The sequence below is a fragment of the Drosophila elegans genome, unplaced genomic scaffold (genome assembly GCF_018152505.1).
Source record: "Drosophila elegans isolate 14027-0461.03 unplaced genomic scaffold, ASM1815250v1 contig_208, whole genome shotgun sequence".
Lineage (NCBI taxonomy): Eukaryota > Metazoa > Arthropoda > Insecta > Diptera > Drosophilidae > Drosophila > Drosophila elegans.
The window spans coordinates 12,832,414-12,855,577 of record NW_024545578.1 but is presented as its reverse complement, the minus strand read 5'-3'; the positions used below and the strand labels follow the sequence as shown (position 1 = coordinate 12,855,577).

At 35.4% G+C, this 23,164-nt stretch overlaps 1 protein-coding gene and 1 non-coding gene across 4 annotated transcripts in view; one reads left to right on the top strand and one right to left on the bottom strand.

The window, feature by feature from the left end:
• Positions 1-23,164, top strand: part of LOC108135568 (serine/threonine-protein kinase NLK) — a 74,044-nt gene that overhangs the window by 26,936 nt on the left and 23,944 nt on the right. The window lies entirely within an intron of this gene.
• Positions 18,936-19,008, bottom strand: Trnaa-agc. The gene has a single exon. It is a non-coding gene; the product is annotated as a tRNA-Ala (tRNA).

The window sequence follows — 23,164 nt, the reverse complement described above, 5'->3', positions numbered from 1 at the left end:
TACATATATATGTGCGATTTCTGTTCTCTGATTGGAAGGTGCGGCTTAAACATTTTGGTTAATTAAACTACAAACAATGCAATTAGCTTTTTGTCTACGATTGATAGCCATCGCTTCAACGAACTAAGCTTAGGAGAATTGAGTTTTGTTTGCAACTAATTTGCATAAAATTGCAGTTAACACCTCTTTGAGGTGTGTTTAAGTGGGCGGTTTGGGGCGTTTATCATTGGGCCTTGGAATTTTGTGGCCATAAGACAAACGGATGCTGGTCAAAAATGATTTTTAATTTGATTGTAAATTGTTGTTCCGTTTGATAAGTAAAATTGCTAACCATAATTGGGTGAATAATTGGCATTAATTGGAAATTAAATGTATTTTATGTGTTGATTTAAAATGAAAAATAGCATTCTTTTGTTTAGACATAACTTATCTTCCCTAGATCTTTTTGTTTTGTTCTCAATGCAATTCCATTTCTTCTAAATACATTTCAACCTGCCCCCTCTGGTCTTTCCGACCTTTAGCCCATTTTAATTTCCTGAAATATCTCAGGAGACTTCTTTATTTCGATTTCTTGTTGGCTGCAATAAAGTCGAAAAACAAACAAATAGCAAAGGAGAAGTAATAAACAAAAATGCAGGCAGTGAGATAAAGTGTATGTGCATGTGTATTTGTGCATAAACATTCGCTTTACCTCTTTCCCGCCCCCCTTTTTCCCTTTTCCCCTTTTCAACTGTTTTCAGCTTTTCCTCTTCTGTTTCTTTGAACTCAACTTTGGCCACGCTTTTCTTTCTTTGCTTTACTTTATAATTTTTCCAACTTTTGACCCAGTTTTTCCTCTCCATGCGCCAGACAGTCGGGAAAGCCCCCATCCCCGCCAAAAGCCACCCACCCACCTGTCCATCCCCCGGCACCCCTATTCCTATACAATGTTCTTTAAGAACTTTACACAACTTTAATTCAAATTGGAGCGGAATGGAAACGCTTTAAAAAGCGGCCACAATTTATTTCAATAAATTCTAGCAAGTCGAAACAGAAACAAATAACATGCAGCAAATTTGTGCATATAAATAATAGCAAGAACAAGCTGCTCACGTTTTTGTGTCATGTGCATAAAAAAATACAAAGACAGGGAGACAAAACTGCGTCAGCTGTGACGTTCATACATTGTAAAAAAAAATAAACTAAATTATTCTAAAAATAAATTATTATTATTATTATTATTAAATAATTTAAAAGTATGAAGATTTGTACTTCTTTTTTGTTTTGAACTTGAAAGTACAATATTTTTTTTATTAAATTAAATTTCTTTTAATAGAAAATGTAGAACAGATCTAGAGAAATGTTAAGATTTGTTTCTGTGTAGAGTATAATGATTGAAAAAACCGAGGCGGTGAACGAAAAAACTAGTTGCCAACGGATGACGAAGATGGAGACAAAGAGAAGTGGGACTGCAGATGGAGTGAAAATATGGTAAAGTACATTAAATGTGAATTAGTTAGAAAAGCAATAGAAGTTTTGCAGCCATTCATGTTTAATAAAGAATTTTGCCATAATAAAAAAAGCCATTAACATGATAAATAATAATCTAGCCACTTAAGTGCAGTTTACAGGAAAATTTATAACTTCTCGATCTAATTGTTATTTCATATGATGAATACATAATTGGATGCCTGCTTTGCAATTAGTAGTGCAGGAAGTAGAAAAAGAAGAAAGTTGGAGAAAAATCATATTAAATAAATTGTAATTAAAATGAATAGAAAATTACTATTAAACCTCTAATAATGTTTCCTTTTTTTCCTTGGTTACTTACCCAAAATAAAAGCAAAATTTCAATAACGTATAATTTAAATAAAACGAGAAGGTTAACTAACTTTTTATAATTATTTCCTGATAATATCACTAACCAAAAAGTCTCTGAATTTCAGCCAGTTATCTTTCTTAAGAAGCCAGCTCAAAAAGCCAACCAAACAGAAAGGTCAACGCGAATTAACCTTTGAGAACTCTTCAAGCTTCTCAGGCATTTCCAACGCTAATTATGATTGCCCTTCAGAGAACGAGAATACGCCAGAGATAAAGAAAAACCAGCAGAAATAACCTTTAAGGGCCTGAGAAGAGAATCAACTACCCGCTGATCTTTGCCGCTAGTACGAAAAAAGTCATTTAAAAATCTGCTGTTAACCTTTTTGATAAATTATATACAAAGTTGAAATGGAAATCAATTAGCTATTAATAATAACATGGCGGGCTATATCATTAGACACGAATTCACCGCAGGCGACTTAAAAATATATTTTTTACAATGTTTACATTTCCAGTTGGCACAAGGAACCGAATCCAAAGCTGGGGAAGAAAAGTATCAAAGTTCAATCAAACTTTCAATTAGCAGTTAAAGTTAATGATGATGGGGAAAAGCTGCTGCTTCTGCCTCTGGGAAAATGCAAATGCGAGTTCTGAAATCTCTTTCCCTTCCACACTTCATTCTCACCAATCTTCCACAGTATCAGAGACCGTTCATGTGGGCTCGTAAACGATTGTGTGGGCGTCTATTTGACATAAAATGAAGTGGAAATGACAGTCAGATGTGAACAATCATTGAAGTGTACATTTTAATGTCTATAGAAAAGTGACTGGAAAATCAGGTTTAAATAAGAAATGCATAACTAGTGGCAAACAGTATGCAAAGCTTCTTCTTAATGGGGAAATGTGTCATTTGCCGGGCAAATATGTGTATAAAAAATTTATTTTTATAGAAATCTTGATATGGACTAGTATAATAACAATTAAACTAAAAACTAGATAAGATTAAATAAATTCCTTAATTGTACCTGGCGGAAACCTCAAGGAAATAATTAAAATAGAGAAGATTACTATAATTTAATCATTAAAGTGATTGACGACAGATCGATTGATTAAACTGGAAGTCTTAAATGTTTCCCAAGGTGCGTTAGCCTCTGTAAGACATTTTTCCCACTTTACTTCCTTTGCTTTACTGCCCCCTTCTGATTTGCATGTTTAATTGAAGCTTTTGCACGCAATGCATCGTGACGACGACAGCAGCACTGCCTACTAAGAACAATTTTGTAAAAATGTTACAAGCTTCTATGGAAATCTTTTGAATTCCTTTTGAAATTAGACTACACAACTACAACTGCAATTACACCAGCTATTTTATTAAATTAAAATAGATCTTTCATCAAAAAATACATCATCAAGTGAATTTTTATCTATACCAACAGAACAATACTATGTACAACAATCGAAAACACCAAAGTCTGCATTAACAAGAACTCCAACAAAAACACCAATGACTACACCAACAATGAAAAAATTTTAGAGCAAAGCAACGACAAGTGTCATTATATGAAGTGACTTCCTTGTTGTCCGAATACTTGGCAACTACTACAGCTGCAGTGCCTCAGTTGTATAGCGTTCTTGGCTTAGCCATGGCCTAAACCCCTTACCCCTTTCTCTCTGTTCCCCCCTCCATCTACATCGAGAAGTGTCAGCTCAGCTTTTGTGTGAAAGCGCGGGCAATGCCAACATTTTGAGTGGCTTATGCGGCTAGCATCAGCTCAACTTCAGACTGTGTCGCCATCTCCACCGTTTGCTTCTTTTTCCCCCACTTTTATGCTTTATATATATATAGTGTCTGAAGTGTTATGCGATTTTACATTATTGGCTCTGTCTCTGACTAACTTGCGGAATAGTTTTTGACGCAGTTTCGCAGTTATGCATGCTGGCACTGGGTTCTGGTTAGGAAGAAAAGCATTTTTCTTGACGTGCTTCTGGTTTATAAATAGATACGGATTTGCTTACGGCTTAGCAGGCTGAGGACTGACGAAAAGGAAAAAACCGGAGATGCCAGCGTTTGGATAAATGCGCACAACTTTTTGTACAAGTGCAAATCCTTTAAAGGTCTCACTTATTTTTCTCCTCTTTGTGTTTTTGTGACAATGGGATAAATATAGAATACATTTGCCGTTATTTATGACAAATGGTCTTAAAAGATGGCTCATAAATTGTAATTCATTTAATTCAACACCTGTCAATCTATGTATAATACATTCCAAATCGTTCGTCATCTACCTTTATTATTTCCTTTTTCGTTCGATTATAAGGCCCTCTAGGAGTGTTCCATTTCCACACTTTGTTCACTTTGATGACGTTAACCCTGCAATTGCCTCTGGGCCAGGCCTTTATTCACCCCCATTTCCCACACTTAACCCCGCCAGTGGACTCCATCAAGCCATTTGCAGTGTATCGAGCAAGGAGACCCTTTCATTTTGTTTTAACACATTTATCAGTAATCAGAGCAAAAGCTTGGCCACAATCAGATAGCATTAGCCCCTGGAGGTAAACTATATTTTCCATTTTTTTTTCATATTGTTTTTTTTCATATTGGTTTTTTTTTTTTTTGCAACAGAAGCAATAACTGAGGCATTCAGTTTTGCCGCTTGGCTGCTCCACTGGCCACATTTTTATTTGTGACGAGTGCAGCCAGACAGACGCGGTTGCTCAGTCTTGGGACTCAGTCTTCTGAGTTTCTCAGTCTGCACGCCGTTTGTCAATTACCCTACAAACCTCCAAGCGGCAATGGCCATAACAGCAACAATAGCAACTGCAGCAGCAGCAGCAGCAGAAACTCCGACGATAGCAACATCAACATAAGCATAAACCCAGCCATAACTCGGCTAACTCAGCTGATTGTCTTTCAAAATCGTTGTTATGCGCTCGGTGGATGCGAATTTTTGTTACCCTCTCTGGAGAGTTTATGAATAATTCGGGGCAACAATGTTGTTTAAGTACAAATTCTTTTTATAGTTTGGATAGACAGTGGCCTGAACGTTAAGCTCTAGCATGTAAAAGTGACTTTGCTTAAAATCGAAATAACTAATATTATCGTTAAGTGGTCAAAATACTTTGAGCTGCATATAAAAAAGTTTAAATCTAGAGGTGTTTAGTTTTTTTTTATATCTTACCCATTAGCTACAATTGTAATAAATTCTAAGCTGGTAAGTCATAAAATTATTTAAGGGTGTAAAGGTCTTCGATCCTTGGATATAAATATACTTTTATGGTATGGTAAGACGCTGCTTGGAGGTGTGGCTGTTGAATTTGTTGGGTTTTGCTGACTCAACGCCGCCAGCCTCCTTTCTTCCCTTTTCGCAGATCCTCCTGCATCTTGGTTCTGCTGCAGCTGCTCCAAAGTTCAAGAGTTGCACTTTTTGTGGCTCCATCGCTGCGTTGTTGTTGTTGCTGTTGTCATTTGCAGGTGTGCGAAGATTTGTTGTGCGTCTTTTTTTCTTACACCTCCCTTTTTTTTCATCAGAGTAAGTATTTTTTTTTTCACTTTGGCTGCTTCCGTTGAGCATTTTTTAGTACCATCCTGCTCGCACTTCCACGCTTGCCTGCCTGTCATAATTATGTACACTTCACATCATCTGCATGCAAAGAAGGGAAAATAAAGGCAAGATGATAAGTCAAAGCTGCAAAAGAATTATCTTTCGTTAAAAAAAAAAAACTCCATTATAACCTTATTTAAACAATAAAAACGGATCTCTCGATAAAATCGAAAATCGCTATTTATAATTTTATATGTTTACCAATTAATTACAACCAAGACTTTCAAGTTTTGTTCTCTGTACTTCTACGGGTGTTTTCTTTTTTCCCATCTGTTGTTGTCATAATCAGACAAAAACTTTTGTTGTGGTCAATTATTGTTGACGGTACGTCCTCTTCCGATGTCTGACTTGTTGTTTTTGTCGTTTTTACTCCTTCTCTGCTTTTGTGGTCAGCTCCTGTAAATTGCCACTAAAAGTGTTGAAGTGAAGCACTCGGGTTTGTCATTAAGAGCCAAGGAGCAAGGGAAATTCCACTGTCTCCCTCGGCTGTTTTAGCTCATAATATTCATATTAAATTATGTACAATGTCTGCGGCTTTCACGACTCTCAAATTACATCAGAAAGAAGAAGAGAACTTGAGGACAAAGAAAAGAACTTGAGCGAAACAGGAAGGAGAGGTTCAAAGGAAAGGATATGGCAATTAGTGTAGAAGTCGAAACATAGTTGTTTTTGGTTGGTTGTTTAACAAACTCTAAGGTTGACAAAGATTTTAGTAAAATAGTTTAAATATGAATTAATATTTTGATTCTTGCATGGTCACACTAATACTTTTAAATGTTTGTTGGTCCCACTGACTATTTTCTATTTATAGTTTTTTAATAAGCAGTATAAAAAATGTACTGGTCTTCATAACCGTTTGTGATTTGATTAACACCCCAAGCTTCAATCTGGCTTCCATTTCAATTACATTTTCCCAACTGAGCCTTGGATTCAGCCCTATGATTGACTAATGACATTCCGCCTACCAACATCACCATCCATGTATCTTCTCGTTTTTCTGCTTCTCCATCTATATAATTTTCCCTTTGCCCAGGCAATCGCAATCAATAATTCTCCTTCTCTCTGGACTCCCTGAAGCATTTCTCAACTGCACGGATTCTTCTGGTATTGACAAATCGCTTAATTAAAATGCACAAACGCCCCAATAAATATGCAAGTGAGGCAAAAAAATGCAAACATGCATCACGAATTGAAGTAAAGGGAATAAAGGAAAAAGAAAAAAAGAAGCTAAAATCAGAGTGCGATCATCGCTCAAGTTATACGCTTGATCAATGCTTAATAATTGTCTATAATTTTAGTAAATTTATTGCAAATGCTTTCAGCAACATGCTGTGCGTGTTGCGGCAACATGTTGCCAATAGCCATCATAAGCATGAGTGTGTGTGGCCCGTGTGTGTGTGTGTGTGTAATCGAAACTGAAGCGAATCATTGATTTCCTGCGCATTTCATGAGCTTCGACTAAAAGCGAAGACAGACGAAGGAGAAACGAAGACTTCGACGACGCATCGATTTCACACACCTCCCCATCTCGCTCCTACCATCTCCCATTCTCTGTCCCTCTATCACAAACTCACTTGATTTATCCTGCGTGCAGTTTTGATACCCTGTAATCGTAGAAATTTTAGGAATATCTGATAATCCGACATGTTTGTAATGATTAGTTCCATTGAACAAGTACCCTCAGTTACAAAATATATATCGCTAAATATATATCCTAAATAAAATCAAAATTAATAAAACATCGTGAGTTTGTAAATTTTGCGCAGACAGCAAGGCCACACTAACCTTGCGATGGTAACATGGTCACATTTTTCATTTTGAAAGGCTTTTATGGTCACAATGACCGTTTTGCATGCATCAGCTGTAAAAATGTACTAATCGAAGCAATATATGTTAGCACCAGGTATTATAGAGTTGTTAAACTATTCCCGCATCAACGTTCTTACTTGTTTTTAGTCCATTTGCTGAACTGGTTCTCAGCTTCTGCCTTACCCCTTGGCGGCCCCCGTTTCGTGCTGCATCATTCGACAATGTTTAGTCTGGTTTTTATTTCACATTTCCCCCGCTGCCGTCGCTCTTGTTGGCTTGGCTACTTCTTGGAGTCACATGTGAGTTTCGCTCTCCCTGTCCTTCCCTCTACATGGAAGTAGAAACTAAAAATTCATTGAACTTTCGCATGAAAATGCTCTCAAGGTTATCAACTTTAGGCCTGTCCAAGTCCAACTGTTGCCAGTCCGATTCCGATCCGTTTACGACAAAAAAAAAAGAGTAGAAAATATAAAAAAATAAACTCCAACGAGTTCTCTATGGTTCGCAGTTGACTTTAGTTGGGGTTTATTCAACTCGAGTCGGAGTCGGGAATCGGGAGTCTGCGGCCATGCCCCTGTTCCACCTGTGGCCTCTGCCCACCGCCCCCTGGCCTTGACTTGTCCCTCGGACACGCCCCCTTTCGAGCATGTGGTCATGCTTTTTTATTGTTCTTTAATTTGTTGGGTATATGTACTTTTAATGGCTCTGACTTGGCTCCTTCGTGGGTTAAGGTGTGATAATATTTGAAGGGGTTGGTCAGTTGTTCAGGTGTTTATTTAGTTGCCATAAAATTTGAAGTTCTAAAAAGTTATTGTTTCACTTAATTAAATTGGTTGTTAAAATATTTATTTTATTTAACTAGTTACGTTTCATGCTTGATAGTTTTATTTTATTTTATTAGTTTTCCAAATTTAATTTCGTTTTAACTAACCAGCAATTTATAAATTTTACAAATTTTTTATTTAGCTTAACATGAACATTATTTTGACCCATTCTCTAACTTTTGTTCATGAAAACTTTACAACATGGTTTCTTTAATAAACGTTTTTAATACACATGTTGTTCCACCTGTAATTCTTTTTTTATTGTTTTAAATATATTAAATTCATTATTTGATTCTCGTTTTATTTGATTTATTTGTACATTTTTTTTTTGTTAGAGTGCGAAATCTTTTTATGGTTCTACACATTTAAATTACATTACTCATACGCCCTGTTGCGTCGCCCCCCAAAGGCAACTCATTGATATCGCCGTGTCAGCCGCCCTTTCATTTTCTCCCCTCATTGCTCGCTTATCTGGGGCCGCATGTGTTTTATTTGCTGTGGCCAAAGCAATTTATGTTTTATTCTCTTTTTCGGAGTGAGTCGTTTTCACATTCGACCGAATTTTTATTTGATTTAAGGCCACCATTAAATTGTATTCTTCTTATTTTTTATTACAAGAATTTATCAAAATGTTCGCTACATTTATAACTTAGCGAATAAGATAAAAAATGGGGGAGCCATGGAAATTATTCAATTGAAAAGAAAACTTTTAAACATGCGCGCTGGGGTAGACAACAAAATGGTTTTGAAGTAAGTGAAATTACACAATTATTGTACAACATGTGAGTAACCAAAAAAAATACAAAAAAAAGGAGAAAAACCGAGTGTTCAACAACCTAATTACATGGCTAACAATAACAACTGAAGGAGGCAGACAAACGTCTCAGTCGGCTGCTCGTCTCAGTGCCCCCTTTGCCGCTTTGCCCCTTTGCATTTCCCTATTTTCCAGCCATTTTCCCCCTCCCTTCTTTTCCTGTCTATGTTTCTGTGTAACTATTGCGTGTCAGTTGTGTTGACTGACGACTGCTCAACTCTTTTCTGCATTTACTCTTCTTGCCCCCGGAGTTTTCCACTGGTATTTCCCTCACCGCCCTTTTGTGGCTGCATTTTCTTGCATCGATTTTAAATGCCAAACACGTTTGCGGTTTGGCCACGAAAAAGTAAAAAAAAGAAACGAATGGGAAAAAACTGACAAGTCGAAATAAAGAAAAACCTTAAGCAGGTGATTTCCTGTTCTATGTAAATGCAAAGTAAAAAACTTTTAGATGGGAATAAAGCTATTTGTTGGGGAATAAAGTCTTTGTACTTCCGAGCACGTTTGGGCACAATTCTCTTGGAAAAAACAATGAAAACTTAAGTCATTTTCGTATTCCTTTGGTATATAAAATATTGACATGAAGTCTCGAGTTAAATTACTTTATTTAAACAAGAAATCTATGATACTCAGTTGCATTGAAAAATGATTTAACTCGTATCCTATTCAATAGGTAAATGCTTTATTTAAACTATCTTATAGCCTTTGAGATCTCTCTAGATTTGTTTACTCTGTGTGCACATTTCTTTTAATGAATTCCTTAATTTCCTTTTCATCTGCAAAGGTTTCATTGCCTTTGCAACTATCTCGAGGAAGTTGCTTCAGCCCCTGGCTACAATTATGTTTCCTTATCGTCTAATTGTTGTTTGTAATCCTCCCAACCCTTTGGCATACATCCGTTTCCTTTAATTTCCCTTTTTGAGCGGCTAGAAGTTTGTCAAGAGAGTATTTTTTGTGTCATTTGCGTCTGCAATAGTTAGAGCAGGAAATGTAATAAACATTATCATCATCATTTAAAGTGAAGGAGAAGGTGGAGTGCAGGTGTGAGCTGAGCAGAATACCAGTTTTCCAACTTTTCCAACTTCTCAACTATTTATTTATTTTTGATATGACCAGCTCAGAGCGGAAACTATCAAGATATGTTTTATTTGAAATTCTCTTATTTGTAGATAAATCAACGGAGTTTAATTAGTTATTTCAATTGATTTTGCCTTTAAGTTTTTATTAATTTTATTTACAATATTTTTTAGGCTCGAGCTCACACAGTAAATGTTATTTAATTAACCATGGTAATGTCTTAAATAAATATAAAAAATGATTGCTTAAAGTGAAATATTAAACCCATGAAAAACGTGTTAAAGTAAAAAATTCAATGCCAATGAAAAACGTGTTAAATCACAAGCAGATAATAATCTCTGGCCGGTGTTATGGCTTAAAGCCTGGGAAATTTACACATAACCTAATCAAAACTAATCAACGGTCAACAACAGCAATAAATTTGATTGCGGCCTGTTGATGTTTGTTCGGGGTCAATCTACCTTTTGATTGGTTTGTTGTTTTGCCTGCGATGAAATCCAATCAAATTGAGTAAAATTGAAGCTTAATTAGTTGGGCCATTCAGCATGCAAATTGCAATCAATTTGATTATTGTCCATTGATCTCCAAACATCTAATTTGCAATTAATCAACGTAATTCCTCAGATATGTGAAAAGCAATACGCTTGTACGAAACGAAAATATAGCACTTCTCTTCTATCGATTTCTTAATTCACTTCATTCATTTTTATTGTCACCACTGTAGCTGAAAAGTTGATTTGGTAAATGCACTTTATTTGTTAGCTGCCACTTGCTTGCTTTCCGCGACTTAATTAATGAGTTTTGCCATTTTAACATGTGTGTGGGAGTGGATAACTTAATTTTACACTCTACTGAGCTGGGAAAAATTGTCACCGTGTTGTGACAACTCTGATAGATTTAAAAGAAAACTAAAACATATTGGAATATTAAACAAAACTTAAAATGTTTCTATTTTTGAAGCTTGTACAACACCTACAAAATATTTCTAAAGTTTATCTTACTAAGGATCCAAACAAATTTACGTCTCACATAGTTTTTAACATTTAATCGACTCCTTTTTGAAGAACTGGTTTCACTTATACACCACAACGTAAATGCAAAAAAAAAAAAACCTAAATATAGTTGCATAAATTATGAACCAACCTGCACTTGTCTGTCGCAGTCTTTAAGATAGTCACAAAAGTCTCTCGGCTCTTGGCTCGAATCGAGTATGGGAATTATTTATGACACTTGCAAAATGATTTGCTGCCAAATAAAATGTTGAAAATGTTGTCGGCTTTACTTAACTCAACTTTGGTATACGTCCATAAAAGATATATATTTATTGATTAATTTTCCCCTTCTTTATTTTCTTTGCAGGTAAGCTAAAATACGTGTTATCTGTCGCTCTTTTTCTTCCTCCGTCTGGGCGGAGTGGGTAAGTTTATTTTTGGGCTCAACAGGAAAATTTCAATTGAACAGTTTCGGTGGAACGAGTTTTCACGTGGGAGGAGTCCAGTCAATCCATTTAAATTTATTTGTGTGAGAATAAAAACAGCTGGCGGTAATTATTGATCGGTGTGGAAAGCTTTTAAACCCTTTTAGGCAACCAAATTACCTTACGTTGTTAAATGGTCTTAGATAATGCAATGAAAATGGTCATATTTAATATTTTTAAATATTATTTTGTTAACCTAGAATAAAATCCTAAAAACAAAAAACTAGATTAATAATAAAAGGCTAGGAATCCCAGAACACATTTCGTGTCATGACTGGGTACTAGAATATGATGGGCAGATGACGACAACAAAGGAAGAAAAAGAATGTAGCAAACACGAAAAAAGTAATAAGTGACAAAAGCAGCCCTGGGAAATGCAGAAGACAAAAAGCCACGTGAAGAGACGTAAATAAAAGAACTCTGTCAACGTCGACGTTGTAATTTAGCGCGTTTTTTGTCATTTCTGCTGCAGATGCCTTTGTCAAGGTTGCTATCTCACAATTTTTGATTTTGTTTCCCACTGCAACTGCTTTATTTTTCTGTTTTATTGGGGGTTGGTACGACACGTCCCTAACCTAAAAAAAAAAATATGAAAAACAAGAACATTTTGTTTGGCTTAAATGCTTACCTTTCTTGGTTATCCTTATTCTTTTTAAAAAACGATTTCCATGCAGTTTTTTTTTTTAACTAAAACCTAACAAAAAGAATCTTACTGTAAAATTTTAGACCCCTTAAAGAACTTTTCTCATTTTCATGACCATTGACGGAATTCTTTGTTTTATTATCGCTTTGATTTTCCGCAGATTTATGACTTTGAATGAGTTCTCGAATTTATTTATCCAAATTCCCTTACTGTACACAAATTGACACCCCGCCTCCTGAAAAGCCATTAGCAGCACTTTTCTAGATTTTTCCCCCATTTTTTAGAGATAAGACCAAATGATAGACAACAAAAACAAAGTTCATTGCTCTGAAACTTCTTCATCCACACTAGACACAAAATAATCAAAATGAAATTAGTCACTCGACATTCGTTGGACAAATAAACGTAATGCTGTATGTCAGTCAATTGTTTGTGTGCCCTAGATACCGATTGGGAAGTGAATTAAACAAACGTAACTTGGTGTTGGTGATAAGATAGGGAAAATAAAAAGCTGGGAATAAATAAAACTACTAGAAAGAAATGTGAGTCGATTTGTTGTTTTATATGCTGTTCACAATAATCACTAAAGATTATAATGAGGATAAGGTTGAATATCTGGGATAATTGCCTCTGCAATTGGCAGTGATTAAACTTTATTGAATTTCAAGGAATTGTCCAAGAGTCTAAGAGATTTTTGATTTGATAACATTGTATAATGAGGAAGAATAAGCGATTCTAATTGGGACATTTAATCAGTTGCGCTCCAAATTCGTATTTAGAGCAGTTTGGTCTAGAAAGAATATTACCAAATATAAACATTTAAAATATTTGTTTTGTAAAATAAAAATTTATTTTGTACTTGTAATCCATTTGTTCTTTATTTCTATTTATGCTTCCGGTCTATTAATCTATTTATATTCCCACAATCTATTATTGTCGTCGACATCCCTATATATACTTTTATTATTCGTTTGAATTATTTGTTCTTTTTGAATCTATGCACAAGTTTGCTTTTCTTGTTATTCTACCATTCTTGAGCTCTTAATCTGCTTTCCTTACATCATAATTAGTAAAGACCTTGCTATCGCCAAGTTTCCTCCTCAAATTGTTGTTGCCAGGTTGCCACATAATGAATCTACTTTCAGCGTCACACTTTCCATTCATTTCGCCAGTGCCATTTCATTTCCTTTCCTTTCATTTCAAGTCGTTTCCCACCCCCAAAGATAATACTTTCCAACGTGCGACCCCCTCGTATGTCATTGACTTTCTTTAGGACTGTGTGTGTTTTTATGGTCATAAATTGTGACTGTCTTAAGTAGGCATAATGCCTAAAAACATATATATTTCTAATAACATGGCAAGTTCTGCTCTCCATGACCTAACGATTTTTATATTAGCTTATTTTTATGGTCTGAATTTGATGGGAGTTTTATGCTTTTCTATAAAGAACATGAAAAACAAGAGGTTCAGACTTCACGCCCACATGCGATTTTTTTTTTTTTTTGATTTTTATTTGTATTTAATTTTATCATATCTTTAAATAAAGAAGGCGGCCAACAACGTTTTCAATTTACACTTGACACAATTCTCTTGTCGAAACAGTTTTTAATAGTTTAAAAATAAAATTCGCTGTATTCTGCCAATAACACGAGCGAGGGAGAGAGAGAGGGCTTTATTCAGGCGAAAGGGGGGGAAAGCGGAGGGACCGGGAGTGTGAGGCGTGCGAAGTGTGCATAAAATTAAAATTAGGCACGAACGTTGTCTCATTCCCGCTCGTGTTCCCTCTCCCTCCCGCATTAGCGACCACATGGCGTCAGCTTGGCAGGGGAGCACATACCAAAGACCCCCCCTCCCATTCTGCGCCCCTTTTTGGCATCGAGTGTGAGCGAGAAGCAACTTGGGCAAGGTCATTAAACCACATAAAAGCAGCACGCTGCCTTTTGAATCGTCATCATCAGCTGTTTGGGTTTTTTTTTCTCTGCTTTTTTGCTTCGTTGACTTTTTTGCATTTGCATTTTGTGTTTTGCTTTACATTTCCGCCTGCCAATGCATTTCCAAATACGCACCTGGATTTTTAACTTTATACCTGTGAGCGTAAGCTGGGCCCAAAAGAAACAATAACAATTCGAGGGATTTACTGATTTGTGCTATTTTTTATACTAATGTACACTAGGCCTAAGTAATGTTTTATGTAAAAATGATTTTTTCAATTTTTGTGCCAAATTTAGCTACGCTATTTAGATAATGTTTTGAACCATCGATTTACAGTGATTTTTTAAGAAATTCTAATTTGAAATAAATATAAAAAATATAAACAAATTTTGTTTTTCTTAAAAATATAAATTTCTAAAATTTTCTTAAGCTTTTTAAAATTATATTTATTACTAAAATTATTAAAACATTTCCAAAAACGTGCTAAATTTCATATTAACACTAATTCTCAAATTAAAAGAGAATTCAAGAGAGAATTTGTCGCTTGTATCAGAACTTATTGGAAGCACTGTGTCCCAGTGTGTGTAATTAACACGCCCACTAGCTCCCATGGCTGCCCTCCTTTTTTCGCTTTGGCCTCAATGCTGATTTGCATTTGGCTTTGCTGCCGCTTTTTCATTGTTTTTTTTATACGCCCTCTTTAATTTATGCATTTTTATACCCTTGCAGAGGGTATTATAATTTCAGTCAGAAGTTTGCAACGCAGTGAAGGAGACGTTTCCGACCCTATAAAGTATATATATTCTTGATCAGCATCACTAGTAGAGTCGATCTAGCCATGTCCGTCTGTCCGTCCGTCTGTCCGTCTGTCCGTCCGTCTGTCCGTCTGTCCGTCCGTTTATATGCAAACTAGTCTCTCAGTTTTAAAGCTATCTGCATGAAACTTTCCCAAAAGTTGTCTTTCTATTGCAGGTAGTATATAAGTCGGAACGAGCCGGATCGGACGACTATAGCATATAGCTCCCATAGGAACAATCGGAAAAATAATTGAAAAAAAATTATAACTTTGCTGTTTTTTTAATTTTTTGTTTAGTTCTTCGACATATAGTAATGGTTAAATAATTCAGAATTATGGTTTAAATTTCATCAAAATCGGACGACTATAGCATATAGCTCCCATAGGAACAATCGGAAAAATAATTGAAAAAAATTATAACTTTGCTGTTTTTTAATTTTTTGTTTAGTTCTTCGACATATAGCAATGGTTAAATATTTCAGAATTATGGTTAAAATTTCATCAAAATCGGACGACTAAATCATATAGCTCCCATACAAATAATAAAAATATATAAAAGAACAATCAAATAATTAAGCTGCAAATCGTCATAGCTTCAATGTTTTTAAACATATACGCAAGTAAATCATAATTTTAATGTTTTCAAAAATATTTAATTCTTGCGATAGCTGCAAGGGTATATGAACTTCGGCTTGCCGAAGTTTGCTTTCTTTCTTGTTAAACATGTTTTGTGTCTGCTGCTCGACTCTTCCTCTTTTTTCGCAGATTTTGTTGTGACATTATTTTCCAGTTTTTTGGTGTGGGAAAATATTCAACTGCCACTATGACTATTTTTTTATTCTATTTTTTTCTGTATAGATTAATGCAACAACAACATTTTGGTAAAGTTGATGGCACTTAAACGGTTAGAGATAACAGAGCAAGTTTATTTTACATTCTCTGTTACTGATTTACGGATAAATTATTAAGGCATCGATGAGCTCATGGACGATGGAACTGAGTTTCGAATAGGACAGCTAGATTAAATTGCAATTTATGTGAGAAACTTAAATGGAAAACTGGCAAATCTAATGGTGCCTCTTTGTATATTTATGATTTGAAATTTCAATATTTCACTGGAGAATATTTAAGGTTGAACTTTAACTTTTATATACTAAGCTGAAATCGCGAGGTTCAATAGGTGAAAAGGAATGAGGTGATATTGCGCATGCTGCAAATTGAGCTGACTCAGAGCCATATTACGCCCAAAACGCGTGATTAATCAAGCCATGTTACTTTTTTGTTTGTGTAGAAATAGGAAACATTTGTCGAACAAATGTTTGCTTAAACCATATGCTAATACGGATTTTTTCTTCACCAAGAAACCCACACACACAATTAAAGATGTTTTAATTAAATATTTAAATCGCTTCGAAATGCAGTTGCCTGCTTGCAGCCTAAACCGATTACCAAATTTTGTGTTGTGTTGCCAAACAACAACCACAAAAGGCAACAATTTGCTTGTTAAAAAGCCACATTTTTTTTTTAAGAAAAAACCCAAAAAAAAAAGTTACACAAAAATTACCACATAAATGGTGGAGCCAAAGTGCAGTATTGCAGTTTAAATCTGCAAGGCAAAAAAAATTTATTTCAAAGCGAATAAATATAAAATAACAAATATAAATTACCATTAAAAATTCGTTCAAATTTTATGCCAAGTAAATGAGAATTCCAAAGAGAAAACGAAATAAATACGCATTAAGCCCAGCAAAGGTATCCAAAGTTATTAAAGTCAGCAATGAATTAAAATAATTCTGACAGGGAAAATGCATTTAAAAGGATAACCATATGAGAATTATTAAAAGACTATTAAAAGCTATCGGTAAGGCATTGTCTTTTCAAAACAAACCAAAATCCTTTTGCATAGTAACCAAATTAAGAAAAGTTAAATAAAACCTTTGTTTTTCATTTAAGCTTTTTAATAAATGCTTAAATATTTGTGCTGCCTTTGCAAATAAGAAAATAGCTGCCTAACACAATGAAATTCACTTGGAATATAAATATTTTGCGCAGAAAAAAATTACATCAAAACAATGCCCATGGCATGGACCAAAATAAGAAATACCTAAAAAGTATGAAAATGAATGCGTGTGTTGCTGCGCCCCAAGGACTGTATTTTTTAAATTTTTTCCGTATGAATTTTAAATATGAACATTTTTTAAACTCTTTTTGGGCGTAATAATCAACATTCGTTATCAATAACAGCATTTATTTTCTTGCTTTAGAAAGTTTATATTGTTGTGACTGTTAAACTTGAATAATTGTAGCTTTGATATCGTTTTAAAATGTATATTTTATGTACTGTTTTATATTTGAATTTCTCAATATAATAGGCATGACCGTATTAATTTTTAAGTTGATTCAGGCGTACTAAACATATTTTTCTATGTAGCCTAAAAATTTGTTAATTAAATGGTGTATTTAATTGCGTATTTGTTTCCTAGATGACCTAATTTACTTGTTTCTTGTATCAACTGTTTTAGTTCTTTTGAGTCACGTTGCCCAAAAAAGCATGACTCATTTCTTGCTTGAAGTTTAAGTATATACCATATATATAATGAGCTTAAAGTGTGTTTCAAGACGTTTTACCACAATTTTAAGTTGGCTTCCTTTTCGTCTTTCGCTCAATCATTAAGCAGCTGTTGCTCATCAGATGTTGTAGTTGCTGCTGCTGTTGCATTCAATCATCAATCAAAATTTTGCGCTGTGCGTGCCAGGAAAAGGGGACAAAAAGGCAGGAGAAAAATGCCGTAACTGAAGGCTTTAATGATGCCAAAATGAGCAGCAAAAATGTGGCCAGGCTCGTTGTTTTGCGTCTCCCTTGCTCGTTGGGGCTGAAATGCACTGCAGGAGCCGCAAACTGCAGCAGTTAAATTGCATTGCCACAGGCAAATGAGGAAATGCTCCTGCTGCTCCCCAGCCAACCCATCCTCCCTCTTTCCCCCCACGTTTCCCCTGTGGCTGCTCTTTGACTAATCCATCAACAAATGAGGCTGCCGGCTATGTAGCACGCATATATAGCGACTGGCCTGGCCTGTCCTGGCCGGCAGAAATTGCAATAAAAACGTTCTCCGGCCTGACCCAAACCATTTGGTCAGTTACCCTTCGGAGCCAAGCCCACCAAACTTCACCTCCTCTTATTGCACACTTTTTGCTGGATTTTCAAGTGCCTTCGCTCGCATCTTGGCCACAACAAACAGCAGAACCGAAATCTTTTTTATTTAGACAACCTAAGTACCATATACAGATGCGGTCGAAATTATAGATTTACAAAAAAAAATTATGTAAAACATAATATCGATTTTTTTTTGTATAATTTTACTTAACTTTTGACTTAATTTTGGCAGGGTATTGTTGTTATCAATTAAGTTATTTTCGTGCCTACACGGTTTATTAAAATAAATGTAAGTGTAATAATTGTGTAAGACATCCTGAATTTTCAATGCTATTATGTTAACCGCAACTGTATATCATCGCTTTTTTTGGCCAGGACTTTGTTGGCTAGATGCTTGGCTCAAAAGTGGCTGCTGATGGCCCCCATTCGCTATCTTTCCGCCAGCCACGCCCCCCATCGCCCTTCTCCACGCTGCGCATTGATGTGCAAAGTTTTTATGATGCATTCGTGATTTCCCTTTTTCCGTTGCTTTTTCAGTGCTTTTTATCTCAACATTTTTTTCCGTTCAATTTTTATTTAATTTTTTTTCCTGCAGTGCGTCCATTTCAGGCTTTTTGTCCTTGACTCAAGAGCTGGGATAACTAAGAATTTTGAAGTGAAATCCTTTAAAAATAATACAAAATCAATAGATCTACTCCAAATTTTATAACATAAAAAAATGTAACAGTAATGTTAATACAGAGATAATATATAAGTAATCTAAGCTGTTATACATTTGGTTTTTAATTGATAAATTATACATAATTTATTATTATTTTTAATTTTTTTTTTTAATATATACCGACTTTAAACTTTATAATACAAAACACAATTTAGGTGTGTTTAATAAGGAATAAAAATGTTTAAATTCACTTAATTTCGTTATAAACTAACGGGTACATAATTACGTGCTTTGTAAGAACGAATTAGAAAACATAATAAAAGCGAGAAGAAAAAAAGTTATTAACTGGAGATGCGGGGCATCGATCCCCGTACCTCTCACATGCTAAGCGAGCGCTCTACCATCTGAGCTACATCCCCATATAACGGCACTCGGGCCAAACGGAATGCCAAGCAAACGAAAACTATTGCGTGGGCAAAAGAAATAAAAATAGTTGTTGTTGCGGCGATCGGTCCGATTGCTTTTGATTTAATTTTCGTAGTTTTGTTGGTGGGACTTATCTATAAATAAGTAAGAAATGCTCAGTCAGCTGATAAAGTACTGACAAAAGTTTTTTGAACTTGACACCTTTAAGCGTTTTTACTCTCCCCCTTTTTTTTATCTTCAACGCTTTTTAAGCGCTCTTAATCTCAATCTTTTAAGAACCCTCAGTTGCTTCTTATCTTAATGTGATACCGCTCTACAAACTCGAATTGATTAGTTATGCTTAAGTCTCATCTTACATTTATGATTAGCTAATTAATTACCAAAAAAAAAAAATGAAAAGGAAATTTATTGCGTCATTTGGAAAGTGCTCAATTACAGGCTAATTAGGTAGCAGCCAAGCGCCGGAAAATGAAAAGAGATGGTGAAATGGCTTTGAAGATGAGTTGGGACTTATTATAATATTTGTTGAGCGAATTTGGGTCACAGCATGTTTAGTTTCAGTATCGCTGAACGTGTCGAACGTGTTTTTGTTACTGCTGTCTCTCTTTCTCCATATGATTTCTTCTCTTTCTCATTTTATCTCCCTTTCTTTCTTTCTACACTTTTCTCTTTCCCACTGCCTGCAGCTGTGTTGTGTGTGAGTTAACTATTTGCAGCAGCTGTTGGACATTTACTTTCAATACTGGAATGAAACTTTTTAGTCTTTCGACTTTATATGGGTCACTCTGACGTCATTATCGAGTGATAATCAAGAAGGCGTTTGGAAAGAAAAATAATAAAGAACAACAGCAGGCAACTTGTTACAGTGTTCACTCATTACAATGAAAAATTCGTTTACGATACTGTTTTAAAAAATTTAACTCAAAGTCCTCAAGCAAAGTGACCATGAATTCTTTTGAGCTTCATTTTTAAATATTCCTCAAAACCATCGCATGGATCTTCAATAAATTTTTCCGATTGTTCATTCTTAGGAATACGACCTGTAAATTAACGTCCCAAAGGCAAATTGGCTTTATGCGGTTATTGATGAAAACATTTGCTTGATTAAGGCAACAACAGATGTGACCGAATTAAAAAAATTTCAGGGGATCGAATTGGGAGATTTATCTTGTGAAATATTATTTTTTGTGCCTTGAATGCCACATGCTACTCCCAGCACACACCGCATACACAAAAGTCATGATTAATCGCATTTACTAATCAATACAAATGTCACTCAAGCCGTTTGACATTTAAGATTTGTGGTCTATCGCTCCTGTTCCCATTTTCCTGTGTCCCCCTTTTGGCTCATATTACACATACGCACAGTAGTCCCAACTGGCGCCCCACCAAATGTCTCGACATTTGCAACCCACAAGCCTTTGTCAATTACTGGGCGCGTAAATTTTCCGACTTTTGGACATGTCATGCAGGTGGTGGCGGTGGTGCAACACCAGTAAATGCAAAAGTAAATAGGAAATATTTCTCACATGTTTCACAGAATTCCAACTCTCTGAGTTCGCACGACTCCGCATTTTTCCTACTTTGTTTTCCGCCTATCAGCCATGTTTCAACTGGGAATGCTAATTGACATCGCGTGCCAGAATAAATGTCATCAGCAGCAATGGAGAAACAAGAGAAAAACTGTATATATTTTGAGGGTAACAAATAAATGTAATAAGGTCAGTTCCGGGGTTAATAGGGTGAGTAAAATGGTCAGAGAAACTGGTCAGTTTACAGGAAACGCGTTTCTACAAATGTAAAACGGTAAAGAAAATACTGTACAAATTCCTCAAATTCAATATTACTTAAAGGTTTCTTAGCCGAAATAATTAGGTACATTTCTCAATAAATGGTAAAAATAATAATAATAATAGTTAATATTATAATTAAAATATGAGAACAATAACAAAATAAAAGTGTGGATATTAATTGTTTTGTAGTTTTACAATCACGTTTATTTGTTTAAAATGTTATATTTCAAGTAGAATTAACATTTACCACATTAAAATTTCATTGTAACTTATATATATACAAAAAGGACATTCAATGTCTGTCGGCAATTTGAAAACAAACAACAAAATGTAAAACAGAAATACAGAGTGAGAGAGGAATGTGGGTTGCCCTATGAATATTTAATAAGCAAACTTTTTTTGTTGGCTTAACTTGTCCTAAATATACTCATCCTCTTTTAGTTGATTTTTGCATTACTTGCTCTTTTCGTAGCAGGGACATTATTATCTCTGGCGATTACCATTAAATGGTCATCATTTGTCCATCAGGACAGCGCTCTGAGCGTGTTAAATTTACAATAAAATCCAAAAACGAGCGTGCCTTGCTTGTAATGTAGTAAATCACGGCATTGATTAATGGTTGAATTAATTTTGAGCAACGAAGGAGTAAGAAGATTGAAGCCAAAGCCGTTGAACATTATTTTTCGTTATAAATATTCACATTTGCACGCGTGTCTGTCATAAATATGAAAAGTGTTTAATAAATTATTGATAAAAGATACAAAGAATAGAGAGAGAGAGAGAGAGAGAGAAGAGGGCTATGCTGTAACGGGTTACGTAAGACCTACCTCAATTCAAAAGATAAAGGATAAATCGTAACGTGGCTTATCAACAGCGAACAGCCTTTCAGCCCGAAGGTCCTTATGGTTTTCTGTTAAAGGATAAAGCCTATGCCATAGCTATATAATATATATTCTGATGTGTGCGCCTCACGATAAAGTGGCAACTTCATTCAAATCGTTGTGGCATTGTTTGTCCGTCCAGTATTGAAATTTATTAGAGCGTCGCCCATCAATGATAGGGTTGGATTAGGGCAAAGGATGCTGAAGGAGAGTCCCAACAAAGGAACTTGGGACCTTGAGCTGTCGTTTGCCTGCTTGGGAAAATCATTAGATTGTTACCAGCCTTCTTGGCCTCGATTTTTCCACCCCAAACCAGCACTTTCCATGACTTCAGCAATTTCATGCCATAGATTTTGTTACTCACTTGAACCTTTCTTCTTCCATTGTTATAACTTTCTCTGGCACGTACAAAATCCTATTTTATTTCGGGGCTTTTTTTCCAATTTGTCAAGAGTAAAAAGTGAAGGAAAGAAAACAAAAAAAATAAAGAACGCGCGAGAGGAGCTATTAACGTATTAGTACAACGTGGCGTATGGGCAACTTGTTGAGAAGTATAAAGTCTTGAGAGAATTATGAGAGAAAGGATCAAAAAGAGGGGGAGAAAGCAGAGGCACATAACAAGGACGTGGCACAAAAAACAGTGACAGCTTGTCATGCTTATGGCACACGCTCCACCTGAAACGCACACACACACGCACGCACCAACGTACCCACACATAAGCTTATGACGCGCAAAAGTCGGCTACTTTTTGTAAAAGAAAGAAAAAATGGTAAAGGGAATATTGAATTTGTGCCGTGCTTTGATAGGGTATGAAATGTTGGTTTTAATGGGTATATGTGTGTTATAAATGAAAATTTATATGCCTACAAATTTGCACATAAATCCTTGTCACTTCCTTGGAAGTTTGGCAAGCACATAAATTGGATATTCGAACTTGGAGTTTTTCACGAGTTATATTGAAAATACTTTAAACAACACTCACCAATTTTAAAACAAATAAATAAATATTAAAAATTATAAAGAGAAAGAATTGGTTTTTTTTTTTCATAAATAAAACATTTAAAATCATTTTTTGAAACTATTACTTAAATGACGCACACTGAAGTTCATAATTTTTTGGTACCCGTTTTGCATAAGCCAAGTGTTTCCATACTTGTAATTTTTTACGGCACGGCGACGTTTTGTCTGCCATCCTTGGAGTAACTACCCAGTACACATTGCCAACTCCCCCAACCTGGCCAAGAGTTTTTCTTTGTTTAGCTTCGCTCACATGAGAAATGTGCTCGACAACAGAGACGACGACGTTCGCCATTTACATTTATAATATTTTTATGTCACCCATGGCAAGGCTCATTCACCGCCCGCGAAAACCACCCACAGTTGCAACGGTATATATCATTAGTGAGTGTTGGCCACGCCCTTGGGCAGGGCTTAATTTTAACAAATTATTCACAGACGCCACAAGAATTTTTCT